This window comes from Thermobia domestica, chromosome 17 (assembly GCF_964235325.1).
Source record: "Thermobia domestica chromosome 17, izTheDome1.hap1.1, whole genome shotgun sequence".
In the NCBI taxonomy this organism is placed as follows: domain Eukaryota; kingdom Metazoa; phylum Arthropoda; class Insecta; order Zygentoma; family Lepismatidae; genus Thermobia; species Thermobia domestica.
The window spans coordinates 21,052,333-21,068,886 of record NC_137470.1 but is presented as its reverse complement, the minus strand read 5'-3'; the positions used below and the strand labels follow the sequence as shown (position 1 = coordinate 21,068,886).

General features: G+C 31.3%; 1 long non-coding RNA gene across 1 annotated transcript in view; it reads left to right on the top strand.

Annotated features, from left to right (window-relative positions):
- Nucleotides 1-13,134, top strand: part of LOC145674330 (uncharacterized) — a 68,876-nt gene extending 55,742 nt beyond the window's left edge. Inside the window, exon 3 of the long non-coding RNA XR_014128895.1 lies at nt 12,298-13,134. This is a non-coding gene — a long non-coding RNA (uncharacterized LOC145674330). The remainder of the gene's footprint in view (nt 1-12,297) is intronic.
- The last annotated feature ends 3,420 nt before the right edge of the window (nt 13,135-16,554 follow it).

Below are 16,554 nucleotides of genomic sequence, written 5' to 3'. Positions count from 1 at the left end.
AAAAACTCATTTCTAGAATTACGAAAATGGATATTCTGTACTTTACAATGATCAAAATAGCTTGAATCTCTTTCTTGATTATCATTCCTATCAGTTTGGAAAAATGCAATCACAAAATTAGGCATATCATATTCACTTGAGTTGAATTGTGTGGTTAGATCAAATTCCAAATATTTGCCTGTAACTGATTTTTGTAAACATTGATACGTGTTGAAGGAAATAGGAATCTTACCCTTTTTTAACATATTAGATCTTAGCAAGGTAGCATAGTTAGGTTCATAATTAACAATAGGCATTCTCAACTGCATATTTGTAATCTTAACTTTACCTGGTTGTGGTTGATCATTCTCATACGTTCCATCCTGCTTTTTAGTTTTCCAAATAGCAAATGCATTATCATCAGAACCACTTCTTTTAAATGTATATTTCAATCCTCCATTCCACATAATATCTTTATAATCAGAACAAAATCCTGGTAAAAGTCTAAGTAAAAATACTAATTCTTCGTCTGTTCTTCTCCATGTAATTCCTTCCCATCCACATTCATCATAATGATTTGCTTCTGGTTTTGAAATTGTACATGTGTTTACAGCTGTGGAAGTTAAACCAGGATAATCTATAATGTCCAATATCTGTCCATGCTTACTAACTTGTATTTGAGAAAACAGATGTGGAAAAAAGTTATTAACAAGTCTAATATTTTGACCAGCATTATATTCACCATTAGCATATCTACCTCTAACTTCGAAAGTTACATAAATATCAGCATAATAAGGATGAACGAAGCCATCCCCAACATCTATATCAAACTCAATAGATCTGTTTCGCTTATTTAAATTTTCGATTGTCTTTTGATTAGGTTCAAAGGATTGTAATTCATATGACTCTATTTTATCCATATTTATTATAAAGAAAAAAATATTATTGTTTTATCAGTTCAACCCATAAGACAAACTTAAATATAACTTCTCCAAATATCCTTATTTCTATTCACCTGACTAATGATTTCTGAAAAACTATATCCATCTGTAAACATTTTTATTGCTACAATACATAAATGCCCACAGATTACCTCGTTCAAATATTGTATACGATTGCTACTGTACTCTATATTATAACCAATATATTTTACAAGTGTCTTTGGCGGATTACCTCCAAATGAATCAAACATATCCTTTCTATTTCCTTCTTTCCAATAACAAATCCAATGAGTTCCTATATTTTAGAGGTATCTAAGTTAACAATACCACACTCATTCTTCTTTGGTTGTTTAAGAAATTCATCGCTCATAAATACACCTCTAAAGTTTCTTATCTTAAGCCGTTTAACAAGATGAATTAAATCCATGTTACTTAAAGGTTTAATTTCTTTTTTTTTCTTTATTTTTTGGGCTTTTCGTTTTTTGTAAGTTTACCACCTTGTTCCTCTTCCATTGCTAAGTTATGTCTCTTTTGTTCTTCTAATTCCTGTTTATTCTTTTTCACATCTTCTACCGTTTTGACTACAGTTGCAACTCCAGCAGCAGCAGAACCAAGGGCACATATTAAAGCTAAAATTTTTGGAATAGTAAATATAAAACCAAACTTTATTATAGTGAACTTTATTATCATTTACCTTTATTTCTTTGTTTATTTTCTTAATTTGAGGTATAGAAAGAGTTAAATGCATTTTTGTACCTTCTTTCATATTTTTGGCTTTATCATTTACCTGTTTCTTAGTTAAAATATGATCGATATTTAATTGTTTAAATTCCTCGTTAGGAATTGTAAATATAAAACTACTTAACTTCATACTTATATTTATTAAAAAAACTTTATGGGAAAACCATACAAATTAAGCACAAGTACTTATAAACCTAAACCAAACCTTACTTTTGCATTCATAGCTAAAGCAGTTCCAAGAGTAGGTAGTTTCTCACTTATTAGATTAGCATCTTTAGCAAAAAATCTTTCCCATGCTTTATTTTCTAATTCTTTTTCTGCAATATGTCTAGAAGCTGTATCTTTCTTATCTCTGTAGTAAATATCATGTTCACTACAAGCTTCATCTAGCGGGTTAATACCTTTATCACCTCTTTCTAACCTTTCTTGTAGCTTAGTAAAGGCCCACAAAATTCATAGCCTGGTATATGTGACACTGGTATTCCCTTCATGTTTAAAATCTTATTCAATAGTCCTTCTCCGTATCTCTCACTATTCCAAAATTTTGGTGTTAAAATATTCAATATCTTTATCAAATAACTCACACCCCTTGGATCATTAGGAATAAATTGTGAGAGTTTAGAATTAATCATATCCATTATGCCAACTTTCTCATTGTAAAAGTTATCATTTCCAGCTTTTTCTTCTCCATCTATAACTATTAACCTACCTATTAACTTTCTCACATCATCCATCCATATATATTCTTTAGGTAATTCGTTGTATATTTTTACTCCTTCTCCAGAGTGTGGTGTTTTCGTTCTAGGTGTTGTTGGTTTTAGTGTTGGTTTTATATATTCATCCCAAATAGGTTTGATAATTTCTTTGTATTTTTCACTTCTACTAGATCGTTGTTTTCTTGTATTTGGATCATTGTTATGAAATACTACATTAGAATCAATAACTATTTGCGTATATTTTTCTAGATCATCTTCATTATAGTTTTTTGGATTATGTTTTGTTAGCAATTCCCATAAACCTTCTGTTCCTGTATAATGTCGATTATTAATAACTAAATCATCACCATGAATTTTAACTTCCGTATCCCCAATCATATGTACGATTTTCCATCTTCATTATATGGTTGAACTCCAAACTTTTTATCATCTCTAGTTGCATAATATCTCAAAGCAATCTTACCAAACTGGGTAGTTGCTAAAGATTCTATTCCTTCTACTTTATACTTAATTTGTTTTCTCATATGTTTGATTTCTTCTGTTATAGGCGTATCACTTTCACTTATTCAACTCTCGTACATAGGAGGAGTTACTAATAAGCTTGAATCTACTTTCGCGCTTTTATTTACAACTGGAACTAACTCTTGAATTAATTTTTCTTATTTTCTTCTGCTATTTTTGATATATTTTGTCCTAAGCCTTCAATTGCATCTATAACAGGCTGTTCTTCTTCTTTATATTTCTCATATTTACCTCGATTAGCCTGTTTAATTTCCTTAAATCTTTTAACAAGTTCTTCTTTTAACTTTATATATTTCTTAGCTTCAGCCGCATTTAACTGACTCATTTATTATATAAAGAAAAAATAAAAAAACGTAACCTAACGCAATACAACAAACACGTTTAGGTACGTTCAATCACGTTTCGCTCCGGTCTATACTTTTTAAAAGTCTTTAATTTTATTTCTGTATTTACCATTATTCGTTTTCCTAGTCATATATATTGTTAAGAAACCATGCTATTTTTCTCAACACTTATTGCATAAAGATTGCAATTTTTCAAACGACATATCTGATCCAACAAATTCATCATATATGTGCTTTAATTTTGTGTTATCCTGTATAAAGATACAAAGAAAGTTTAAGTTTTCTCTTATTAGCTGTTTTGAAACTTTAGAATAAGTTTGCCCGAGATAGAAGCAGTTCAAACCTTTATGACGACCTCGAGTAAAATATTCTCTAACGTGGTTTTGTTGTTTTAAAATGAAATCATCAAATACTACCACAGAATTGTTCTCACAGTCATCTAACGGAATAATCTCTTCGTTGTTTCCATTTACTATTCCAATTGTGTTATAATACTACATACTATCTATCGAAAAAGTTGTATTAGCTATTTGTATTTAGGTTGGTGTTGGCTTTTAAAATAGATATACACATTTGTATATTTAAGCATATCTGGTGCTAGTAAAAAGTTATCAATCATTAGTGTTTTTTACCACAACCACTAGGCCCAACTATTAGACATATTTTATCATCAGGTAACAACACACCGTTCCCCTTTTTCTTTCTGGCTTTTTCTGTTAATCTTACTTTAATATCCCAATTATTCATTTTATTATTTATTATATAATAAATGAACGTATTTAATTTAAAAGGTTATTCTTCTGTATTAAACATGTCTTTGCATTATCCACTTGAAAACAACTTAGAAATAGCTCTTGCAGGATTTTACACAAAATACTTAACTCCAAACATTACAGAAAGAAATAATAAATTAACATTTTGTAGTAACTTTCCTAACTATACTAATCTTACAACACAACTCATAGTTCAACCTTGTCAATATAATTTAAAAGAATTAGAAGAATATATTAAATCAAATCTTCCATACTCCGCCGATTCTTATAAAAATATTAAATTTACTGAGGATACAAAGAACAATAGAGTTAAAATATTTAACGAGCATTGTGACATGATCTTAGATACTATTAATACTGTATTAGGTTTTAGCGAAAAAAACTTGACCAAAAACATAGAACATGTTGGAGATAAGGTGCCAAAGTTTTACCCATTCGATACTATAAATATTCACTACGATTTAGCAGAAGGTATGATTTTAAAACATAATGATACAACACATAACGAAACAGATTTAATTGTAACATTTAGAACAAATGCGGAATTTAGAGAACCAATTATATACGAGCCTAGAGAAAAGATACTTTTCCCGATACATCACAACAAATTTAATAATTTTAAAGTTTCATTTCGAGATGAGAATGGTGATTTGGTTAATTTTGGTGGAGCTCGTATAACTGTTCTTCTCGCTGCTAAATAGATAAAAATTGTGTATATAATAAATATGGATATATTTGGTAATGTTAAAAGTAGGAAGAGTGATGTTATTAGCAAAGAGCTCAGAAATCTTAGTGATCTAGATAAAGTTTTTACATCGAATAATATAACATAAGTTGATTTTAAAAAGAAAAAAAAACTTGTTAATGTAGCTAATGCTATTGACCAACAAGATGTAGTAACTTTTCATCAGCTTGAACCAGTAAATAGTATATTAGAAAGCGATAGAAACAAATTTGAGGACATATTAAAATCATTACAAACACATACATAAAGATAGATGATACTAACGCTTTTCGGAAAGGATATATGGAGGAAATCCAAAAGACTAATAATAATGTAGTTATTTTGTTTAGCGCAAAGATTCCTATATCATAGTTCAATAAATACAAAGCAGAAATGTCATCACAGTTAGAGAATGTTGTTAGAAAGAATGATACAGATAAATTTGTTACAAAAGAATATTTCCAAAAATCAAACAAAGAAGCAAATATGTTCATTATGAAGAAAGAAACTATAAATCTATTATGTCGATTGAGACCTAAGAATGTTAAAGACCCAATCTTTAGAATATTTAATCTATCGAATGCTTTTAAGTTTCTCTATAATGGGAATATAATGCATATGGAATTAAGTTTGGGTAAATATTATCTACATATGTTTTTGAACGACACTTTAGTTGAAACTTTTCCTTTAGACGTTAAAAATTGTGATATAATTACGTTTCAAGCAGATAAAAATTCAGCTTTCGAAGAAGGACAATTACTATATGTTATTATGTACGTAGAAAGAGAACTTAAATGATTTTCTATATACTAAACAGGATGTATTGTGTTAAGTGTAAGAAATCAACAGATACGAAGAAAAATGCCATTAGAATAGAACAAACAAAGAATGGAAAATATATTAATAAAGGAATATGTTCTGTATGTGGTGTTACTAAATCTCAATTCGTTGAAAAAGAAAGATTGACTAGAAGAAGGTGAAGGTATTAGAGAAGACATTATAGAAGAAATTCACAAACCTTCCAGAAAGAATTATCCTAGGTTAAGTGTTATTGTTAAAGGTATAGATGATTTATGGCAAGCAGATCTTGTAGAAATGGACAGCGGAGTATTAAAAGGTGTTTCCAAATTAAATAAAGGCTATAAGTATCTTCTAACGATTATAGATGTGTTTTCGAAATATGCGTTTGCTGTTCCTGTTAATGATAAGAGCGGTAAGAATGTTACAAAAGCATTTGGATCCATATTAAGAGCGAGAAAACCTAGTAACTTACAAACTGCTCAAGGCAAAGAGTTTTACAATAAAGAATTTAAGAAGTTGATGGAGGAAAATAAGATTAATCATTACTCAACCTATAGTGGTAACAAATCTTCTGTTGTTGAGTGATTCAATAGAACTCTTAAACAAAACATGTGGAAGAAATTTACAACGCAAGGAAATTATAAATGGATAGAGATATTACCAACACTAGTTAGTGAGTATAATAATCAGCTGCATAGAACAATTGGTTTAAAGCCTATAGAAGTTAACAAGAAGAATGAGCGAACAATATTGGAGAAAGAGTATAAGAAAGAATATAAGCGTGTTAAACCCAAATACAAATTAGGCGATCATGTTCGTATAAGTAAATCGAAAGGGTTATTTGAGAAAGGATATACACCTAATTTGTCAACAGAAGTATTTGCTATTAGCGAAGCTATCCCATCTAATCCACCTACGTATAAAATTAAAGATTTAGAAGAAGAAGATATGCAAGGTAGATTTTAAGAACCAGAACTATTAAAGACGAAACTTAAAGATGAATACTAGGTGGAAAATGTTTTGAGAGGGAAAGGTAACAAAGTATACGTTAAATGGCTAGGATTTGATGATTCGCATAGTAGCTGGATAGATAAAAGTAATGTTGTAATGTAAATATAAATGTTGTCTTTTATGGTTATTATTCCATAAAAGGCTAGTATATTATAATAACAATCTAAGTGGACCGAATTCGGACTACTTTGAAAAACTCATCTTACACAGTAACGAAAAAACTTTATCCTTCTAATTCTAGGAACTTTATTAAAGCAACTTACGAAATAAAACTTGCAGATAGCGAGGAAGAAATAAGTTAAAAAATTATTTTCTAAACAATAAATATGGGTACTATGGATAGTTCTCTTAGTTTAAACGATATTTGTTACGAACAGATTAAAGACAATTATTGGTATGGTATTTTTGGTGATTTCAAATTGAAGAGTACAGGATATTTCAATGCTACTAAGTTGTGTCAAAATGGGTTAAAAGAATTTAAACATTGGACAAGTTTACATAAATCAAAAGATCTCCTACGATATTATAACAAGAAATTAGGTGGGCCAGATCTGCACCACCAAAACTCAATTTACATAGTTGAGTCATAAGGAACAAATAAACAAGATCTATTAGTATCAGGAACATATGTAAGAAAAGAATTAATATTGAGTACCTCATTTTGGATTTCAAATGAGTCGTATGATAAGTGTTACAATATAATCGAAGATTACTTCACACAAGACTTTAAACAGATTCAAGAAGACCAAGAAGAGTTGCAAACAAGAGTAGGGAAAATAGAACAAACAATGGAGAGATTGAGAATTCAAAACGAGGGCTTAAAAGAAATTGCAGCACCATATACAGTCGATAATTCAAAGGATAATTGCCTAATCATATACAAGAAGAACAAACTTAATGATCCTTTCCCTTATTATGCTATCAGATGCCAAAAGAGAAGCCTATATAAACCTATTAATGAAGCAGAAGAAAAATATCCGAATCATAAGATAATATACGAAAATTTTAGAGATCCTAACAGTATTAAGCTATTGAACCTAATGCAGCAAGAACTAGATATTCGTAAAGGTAAGGGTAATGAGTTTTGGACATCCCTATCAGAAGAAGATTTGGTTAAAGAAATTGATGGTTTATATGATCGGTTAATATCTAATCCTATGTAAAAGCTTTAAATATAACTTTTATGATTATTATTCATAAAAGCTTAACATTAATCTACACTAACCTAATTCCAGTCTTCTTCTTCATAAAAAACGTGCTATCAATATCAGGACTTTCAGGTTATCTAGAATAAACCGGATTATCAAAATCAAGTTCTTCTGTAGAATATTCAATATCGTTGTTGTCGCGGTTGTCGTTGTTGTTGTTATGTATAACCGCTCTACACAAATAACAAGTGTTATTATTTCCTAACCAGGCAAGCACACACTGAACACTTAACACATGTTCGCATGTTGTTTTACACAATTGAGTTTTTGTTTCTTTGCATATTGGTCACTCTTCTGAGTTTTGTATTAAGTGTAAACCTGATGAAAGTAATATTAGCTGGTTTCTAAGAGGATTGTTGACATGCTTATTTACTCTTAAGAATTGAACTATATTGATCTTGTCTTTGATCGCTATTAGAAAGTTTTTAGAGAACCTCCTATTCCAACAAGTGAATACTATCTTGCTTAAATCTAAGCCTTTTCTTTGAAACTCGAGAATAAATTTTTCGCTTTTATCATCTAAATTAACTTTTGGCCAATAAACTTTATTTTGGCACTTTCTCACATGTGTTTAATCTAGTTGTGGTGTAATAGCTTGCCAATCGATAAGAGAATTAAATTCGCTCAAGAAGGTTGTTAGTTCTTTTCCTTCAATGTAACACCTTTTAGAAACTATATTCCAACTGAGTTTATCTTTAAAGGTTCTTAGGAACGCAAGTTTAAGCAAATTTGAATGATGAGAGATTATATCCCAATGTAGGTATTCTCTGAATTGTGTGCAAAACTTAATAGCTTGTTTCTGTGTATACTTTCTTCAGTTATTTTTTTCACTGAACGCAAGCCAAACAATCTCTTCTTTAAACTCATTAAGAAAATCTTCACTGATTTGTCGAGCATATTCGTACGTGTAGTAATCCCAATGAATCTGCTGTCTTGTATGTTCTTTATGTTTTAATACGAATTCTGGTTTTAAATGAGGATAATACCTTGATCTATACTTTGGTTCACACAATTTGTCCCAGGAAAGTTTATCAGCATACTTGTTAATGATATTTTCGGGTTTAAGTAGTTTTTTTTTTTTTTATAATCTGACCCTGATCCTGTGTATCCTGAAAGATGGCGTTAAGCACATACTCAATCATGAATCTGATGTATACCATGGAGTTTGTTATACAACATTGTCCTGTTGGCCTTTCAATAACTTCCACTCCATTCATATTAAGCCGGGAGCATTCTTTCACACTCTTCCTCACAATCTCAAACTTATTACAGTCCGTTTCATACCCACCTTGACCTCGGACTGAGGGTTCCAGAGAGGTGCTGTCGAATATACTCTGAATAATGATCTTTATTCAAAAGAGCTATTCGCTCGTTTTCTTCATTTATTTCTTTGAACTTTTGCCACAACATCTCTCCAGAATCATTTTCATCATCAGTTCCAAAATTTTCAATTTTTAACAGATGTCCTTCAAATTATTTTCGTACAATAATGACTAACCAATTTTAATTGACTTCTACCCCTACTAAAGAATAAATCATGCATTATCCATATTATGTATGCCCCATCATACATATTTTCCATACAAAAAAGAACAAATAATTCAATAATATCCGTGGCTGAACGTACAGTTTTCAGTACAACATGTTCATTGATATTCAAATATTGGTGGAATAGCGAAAGCAGATTACTTAAAATCTCCAACGTTCATTTGTGCCATAGTGCTTGAAGTTCAACAACTTGTTTAAGCCTCTTAATGTCTCTTGAAATATGTGTTCCTCAATAGTGTTCGCCATAATTCAAGACTATATCTATAAAAATGCCACAAAAATGCAATCAATAGGGCTATATCTAGAGTTACCAATAAAATAGTAAGCAGGTACGTCATCCTAACATTAAATATTTCCTTTTCAAAGAAGCAACTCAAAACCGAAGAAAAAGTTTAAAATCAGTAATGATATTATTATTATTATTATTATTATTATTATTATTATTATTATTATTATTATTATTATTATTAATTTAAATATATAACGTTATTTTTTCTCTTGATCGGTGTTTATTGTACAATCTTCTTTTCTTTCCCGTAACTTCTAGTCGCCACTCTTTCTTTTCCGTAGTTAAAGCATTTTCGCATTGCTTAACCACCAAGAGCAAAACAGAATTTCAACTAGTTTATTTTCGTGTTATTGTCTTTTTCTTTATTATGAAGTATAACAATAAAGTCTGTGTGTTTGTGTTAATCCAAGATTTCATTGAATCTAAAAAAAAGTCATTCACTGCATCTATTGTACAACGTTCACCTGGAATTTATGTTGCGGTAAAAACTCCAACTGTTCTGAAATTCATACCGATATATGTTCAATGCGCTGATTTCGGAGCTGGAAACCTTGGGTTCGTTTCCCAGTGAGTAAGAGGCCTCATTGTCGTATCGACTCGATGGTGCTCTGAAGTTTTACACAACTTATAGTTACATATATCTAAAGTCTGTCAAACTGTATGGTTAATCCATGAACTTCCGATGTCTGAAACCTAGTATTCGATACCTGGTAGGGTCAAGTGTCCTATCTATCGTATCGTCTTGGTGAAGTATTAAATTTTACGCAATTCTTACTCAAACGCACCTAAGGCCCACCAATTACGTGGATAGCCCACAAGCTATCGCCGTAAGAGATTTCTGAGCCGATTGCTGATAAATCCCCGCGTTGCTACGTTAAATTCATGTCTGCAATAGCCTCGATATTGTACTAAACATCAAGCAATTCATACTCAAATACACCTAAAGTTCACCGGACTATATGGCTCCTGGCGCAAGAGACCCTGGTTCGATTCCCAAGAGGGTCAGGTGTCATCTGTAAAGTATAACGTCGGTACTGATCTAAGCTTTACACAAGGTATAGTTACATACAAATAAAATGCGCCGGTGTTATATGTTTCCACGCGACAGACATCGGGTTCGATTTCCTTGATGTCCAAACGGTCCCATCCTGAATCACCTCGAAGGTGCTCTAATCTTTATGTAATGCATAGTTACATACACCGAAATTTCGCGAAACTATATGCTTAGTCATCATGCTTTCCGCGTGAAGATCTCGAGTTGGATAACCAGTAGGATCTGTTGGCCACTGTCCCGTATCATTTCGCTGTTCTTCTAAACTTTTACACGATTCATAGTTGTATACACTTAATGTTTGCCAAGCTATATAGCTCTCCACATGGAAGACTTCAAGTCCGATTTCCGGTACGGTTCAATGGTCCCTGTTCGGTATCGTATCGGTGCTGTGGTGTGTTGAACAACCAAAGTAATAATACGCCATGTTTAAAACAAATCTTTCCCCATAAACAACTTGTCAAGTATTACGTTCTATAAAATCAGAAAAAAGTAAAGCAAAGCAATTTATTTTGTATTTACCTCCATTTTTTAATCTCCTCTCCAAGTTTACTCCAAGGTTGAATATCTATTTATAGCTACGAAATTGCAACTCTTAACGAACAAAGATAATTGTCTCACAATGCACGGTTAGTGGTTTTTACATTGGGTTTTTTACCCAATCTACATAACATATAGAAATTTCTAACATGTTATGTCTCTCAATTACCTACATTATCTTTCTGTTTGAACGAAATCCGCCTTCAACCCAGGGGTGCTTTCAGCTGTCTACCCAAAACAAATGATTCTTATTTAAAAGCATTGCCTTTCCGCAATCAGTGATTTATTTATTTTTATAAGGGGTTAAAGTCGAATTTTCTAGAAGTCTTTAGAATAAGCACGTGCTATTCGGTCAGTAATTTGAAGTTCAAAACTACTTTTTTTTTTTAAAAAAAAAAGATACGTCCCCGTAATAATTAATGGAATATCTATATAAGAAATAAGACCTCTTTCTCGGTTCCTTTGTACTAAATATTGCCTACGTAGATAGGTTGATTTTAATATCCAAATTTCTTTTCAGTATTTCATGTTATTATATATAGTCCACGAATTAATTTCAAACTTATTATCATTCATTTAACTGTCAAATTTACAATTCAAGTATTTTTAATATCACAGTTGTCATTTTTATTCATGATTTATACTATACAATAAATTCCTTCTACTCATTAATATATCGTTGTAGACAAACTCTGAATTAATTTCGTATAACTATTCATTTATCTGTCAATTTTTTATATTAATTCTATCACAACTGTTATTTTTATTAATTGTATTAGAAGATGGATGAGGGCATGTCTATCTATTGATTTCCAACCAATCAGAATGCGATGATGAAAAATGTATATAACTCTACTAAAGTCCCATATGGTCACATCAACAGTTTATAAAAATCGATGTTTTACCGATGATCATTAAGTTGATACCAAAAATGATTTAAGTTATATTTGAAAAATGTGTTTGTAGAGTCGTCTAGCGAATAAACACCCGGCTCTGAAAGCGTTAAAGTAGCTCCTATCAGGAACACTGTTTCATTTCAGTTTTCATTGAAACGCATTTTCTTTAGAATTCTACTACGTGTCACTAATTTCATGATTTTTCCATTGCAGATCACCTATAATTGAAGGAGAAGCTGCCATCTGCGTATGAGTAAATATCTTCTGGTACGTCTGACCTAGTCCAATATAGGTGTCACAATGAACTACACAAACATCTCTTCGTCAATTGTTAATGGAAGCAAAACTGGTTTTAACGAAACTATCGTCTATTCCCAAAGTCATGTGCAGAGAAAGAACATAGTAATCATCGTTTTTCTCGCGATTCTGCTGGTGATACTACTGCCTGGCTTCTGCAATAGAATTGGAAGAAATTATGTGATTTCTGAGGTCTCTGAGAGATACGAAGGATACGAAATGGGTAAAATAAGAAGTGAAACAAAGAAGACACCAACTAATGAGTGTTGAAGGAAATCACAATTTAAATTATAATTAAAAGTGAATGTTCATTGAAAGAAAATGACTAATCATTTTTCTTTATTTTTATACCAACAATGTGGAACAGGTTCTTCATACAATATGTCTCAATCTTATAAATCTGCATGAATAGTGTAATTGAACACTTGAAATCAGTTCTCAAACCACATAGCTTTCTTTCCTCTCAATTTTATTTTATTTTTAATTTTAATTTCGTCAAGTGTCAGTTTGTAGCATTATGTAAGATATTTGTGTATATTATAAACTTGTGAATGAACATTCAGAAAATAAACAAATACAAATACTAAATAGTTGAAACATGTATTAAATAAATTACTTATTTGTTTTAAATTATAAAAAGTTGATATTTTTTTTAATCCTATGTTCCAGTTCAGTCTCTTGATCCATTCGAAACGCTTCACTGACTTTTACGTATTGATAATGATTTGTCTAGCTCCATTGTATTATATTTCATTACGCAATAATAAATCGTAATATTAGTACAAAACTTTCGAGTTTTTTTATCGTCAAATTCGATCAACCATCCTTTATTCTACGGTGTGTTACGCAAATTTACAGAACTGTCTTTAAAAAAGAAACTTTCACGTTAAACCTGTTATATTGTTTCCAGATTCCCAGCAGAAAGATAATTTTGAAATGGCATATTTCGTTATTCAGTAATTAATAATACTTTGAGTAGCGAATATATTAAACATAATCTAGGAAAGGATGCCGTGGGCGATTTTAAGAAGGTAATTTAAGGTGTCTTATTTTTTTTCATTAAAATATAAATTTTCCACAATAGTAGATCCCGCTTTATATCTCGCCGAGTCAGCAGCAACCATTTGAGAGGTCAAATGTCTATGACCTAACTAGCTTCCACGGGCTCTATGACCTAGGGGTACCTAGGACAAGCCCCTGTATATTCTGGAGGGTTACCTTGGCCCAACTCCAAAATTTTGATAGAAGTATTTAGGACCACTCACATTAAATTTAGAAAATTGCTAAATCTCAATATTTTGTATGGTAGTATAGAACAAAGGTATCTAACTTTGTAGGTTTTGGGGTTCATCACGTTCCCTTTCATGGGTATAAAAATTGCCAAGAAAAAAAAATTTCGGAAGTATATGACCTAATTTATCCTCTTATTAGTTAATATGTTTATATAGGTGTGTGCAGGTTCTATAAGATATGGACTGAATTTGGAACTCCCTTTTCACATTTAAGAGGAGCACATTGGCCTACGCTTTAGGTTTTGGAAACTGCCAACTTGAAAAAAGAAAATTGTATAGTAGTATATTGCTCTAGTAAATACCATCAATTTATACTCTTTGATGAGGGTTTATTACCTTATATGATTATGTAAATGTGAAGAGGTGTTAATTTTCTTCCATTGATGCACACATTTAAAAATTAGGACCACCGCTTAAAATTTGGTAATTGTCAAATAACAATAATTGGTTAATGGTCTCTAAGACTCTAATGTATATCATTTTAAATTTGGGAGGTCTAGTTCGTTCCCCTTCATGGGTATAGAATTTGCCGAAAATTTAAATTTCGTTAGTTTGGACCTATTTTATCCCTTTTACGAGGCTTCGTTACATTATATGGTTATATGGGCGAGTATGAGAGCTTACTCCGTTTTATAGGATATTAGTACCTCGGTGCTACCCTCTTAAAATTTGTTAGGGTACATATCCAAACCACATTAATTTTGGAATTCTCAAAAAAATATATAATTTGTAAGTGCTCTGTAGGTCTTGGAAACGCATCCCTGTCATTTTAGGTCATTCATTTCGTCTTCTTCCACGGGAATAAAATTTTCAAATATTAGTGTGGCCAAGTGTTTGCCCCGAGTTTGGTTATTGACCATGTTTATCTCCTTCAATGAGGGTTTTCTTATATGGTTCTATGAATGTGTAAAGGGATACATTTCCTTGCATAAGGCATGGGAACGTCGGTGCTAAAATCTTATGTTTTAAGGATACATTGGTTTAACCCTTAAATTCGGAAAATGTTAAAAACGAAATTTGGTAGATATTTTCTAAGACCAAATATACAAGCCTGTAATTTGTATTGGTCCTGATTATCCTTCCTATGGGTTAAAACAAATGACAATCTACAAACATAACTAATACGTCGTACCACAGGCATATTGATTTAAATTATCCTCTTTCATAAGGCTTTAACACGTTACATGATTATATGTTTATGTACAGGGATCTATTTTCTTTTCAACTCCTCTAATTTGTTGAACGTTCTCTATGATTTATTAAATTTAGGTAGTTTCTTTTGTCCCTTCTATGGATAAATAATCCCTAAAAGTTCTAAACTTGGAGATCATTCATCTCATTTGTCTTCTTAGATTAGATTTTATTAAAACATACGGTTATATAGTTAAGTACATGCTCAAATCTTATTTTTATAGGACTCAGGTATGGACGACTCCAAAAGGACATTCCCATCTGCAATTCTGCCTTTCCTGCAATAGTAGGCACCCCAAAAAGCTGGGTCATTAGTTGGTTGAGAATTAGAAAGGTGTTGGACCAAACTCCAATTTTCTTAAAAATATATCAGTGTGGCAAACTGCAAATAAGGGAATAAAATAAATTATTAAAAATAACGTTTTTCTTATCGGGATGGCAATGGATGACATAAAACGTTATAAAATTATCTTACTTAAGCAGTACAAACAAGAGGAATGGTAAGAAATATATATCAGATGAAACCAGTTTCTCTCATTTTCCTCTAAAAAAGAAATAATAATAATTATCTCGTAAAAAAGGAAAAAGTTGCATAATGCAAAGGATTAATATAAAAGTCTAACAGCACAGAAACAAACATTCACATGAAACAGAAAGAAAGACAAACACAGAATAAGGGACACCAGTGGCGTAGCAGATTGCGGGCTTCCAATGCAAGATAAAGAGATGAGACTCTAGTTGTAAACCCAATTGTTATAATAATAATAATAATAATAATAATAATAATAATAATAATAATAATTATTATTATTATAATAATAATTGTTGATATTATTCTTATTAGAAACTCGTTTCCTTTTCAAAATCTGTGATTCTTTCTAACAGCATGTCTGTATATAGTTGTCATTTATACACTTTATGCCAATGAGTTGTCGGAGAGGCCAAAAGGGATGACAATCTCGAGAGAGAGGAACAAAAAACTTCCTTATAATAAGTTCTAGGTCAATGTTCGAAGCACTTGGTTGTGGCAGTTGCTTTCTTTTCTTTCTAGAGCAGAAACGTTTTGGCGACTAAGAAACTACTGTACATAATATTGCAAATTTACAAGTTGATTTATTTACATTGCAGTTTCTGGTAATAAAGAAAGAGTCATTAGAAGACACTATTGTAGAAATTAAGTTTTATTTCTTCATCCATTGCAAACCTTCGGGGTCCCATATACCTCGCAACACCACGAATATCAATATGAAAATTTTAACATGTTGATATATCGATGTTCATATACTAGAGATATCAAATCTTGATATATGTCAATATCGATATCGACGATTTCGATATATCGACATATCACGCAGAAAGAATAAAAACGGGAATCGTATCACAGTGGGCATTACTGCACACTTCTTAACTTCTTCTTTGTATGGGAATGGTCAAGTGGTTGCTATATACACTAATTTCTGTAACGTTTGTGACGCTGTACAACATGTTTTACTACATAAATTAGCTTCATTTAACTTTAGTCCTGTTATCAATTTCTTTCTCTTTTACTTCCAAAACCGTAAACAGTCCATTCTCTGTAAAGAATTCCTTGCTTAAAAAATAGGCATTATTTCAGAAGTTCCACAGGGATCGAACGTAGGGTCTCTTCTCCTTTTACTTTTCATCAATAATTTTTCGTGTTGTCGGGCCG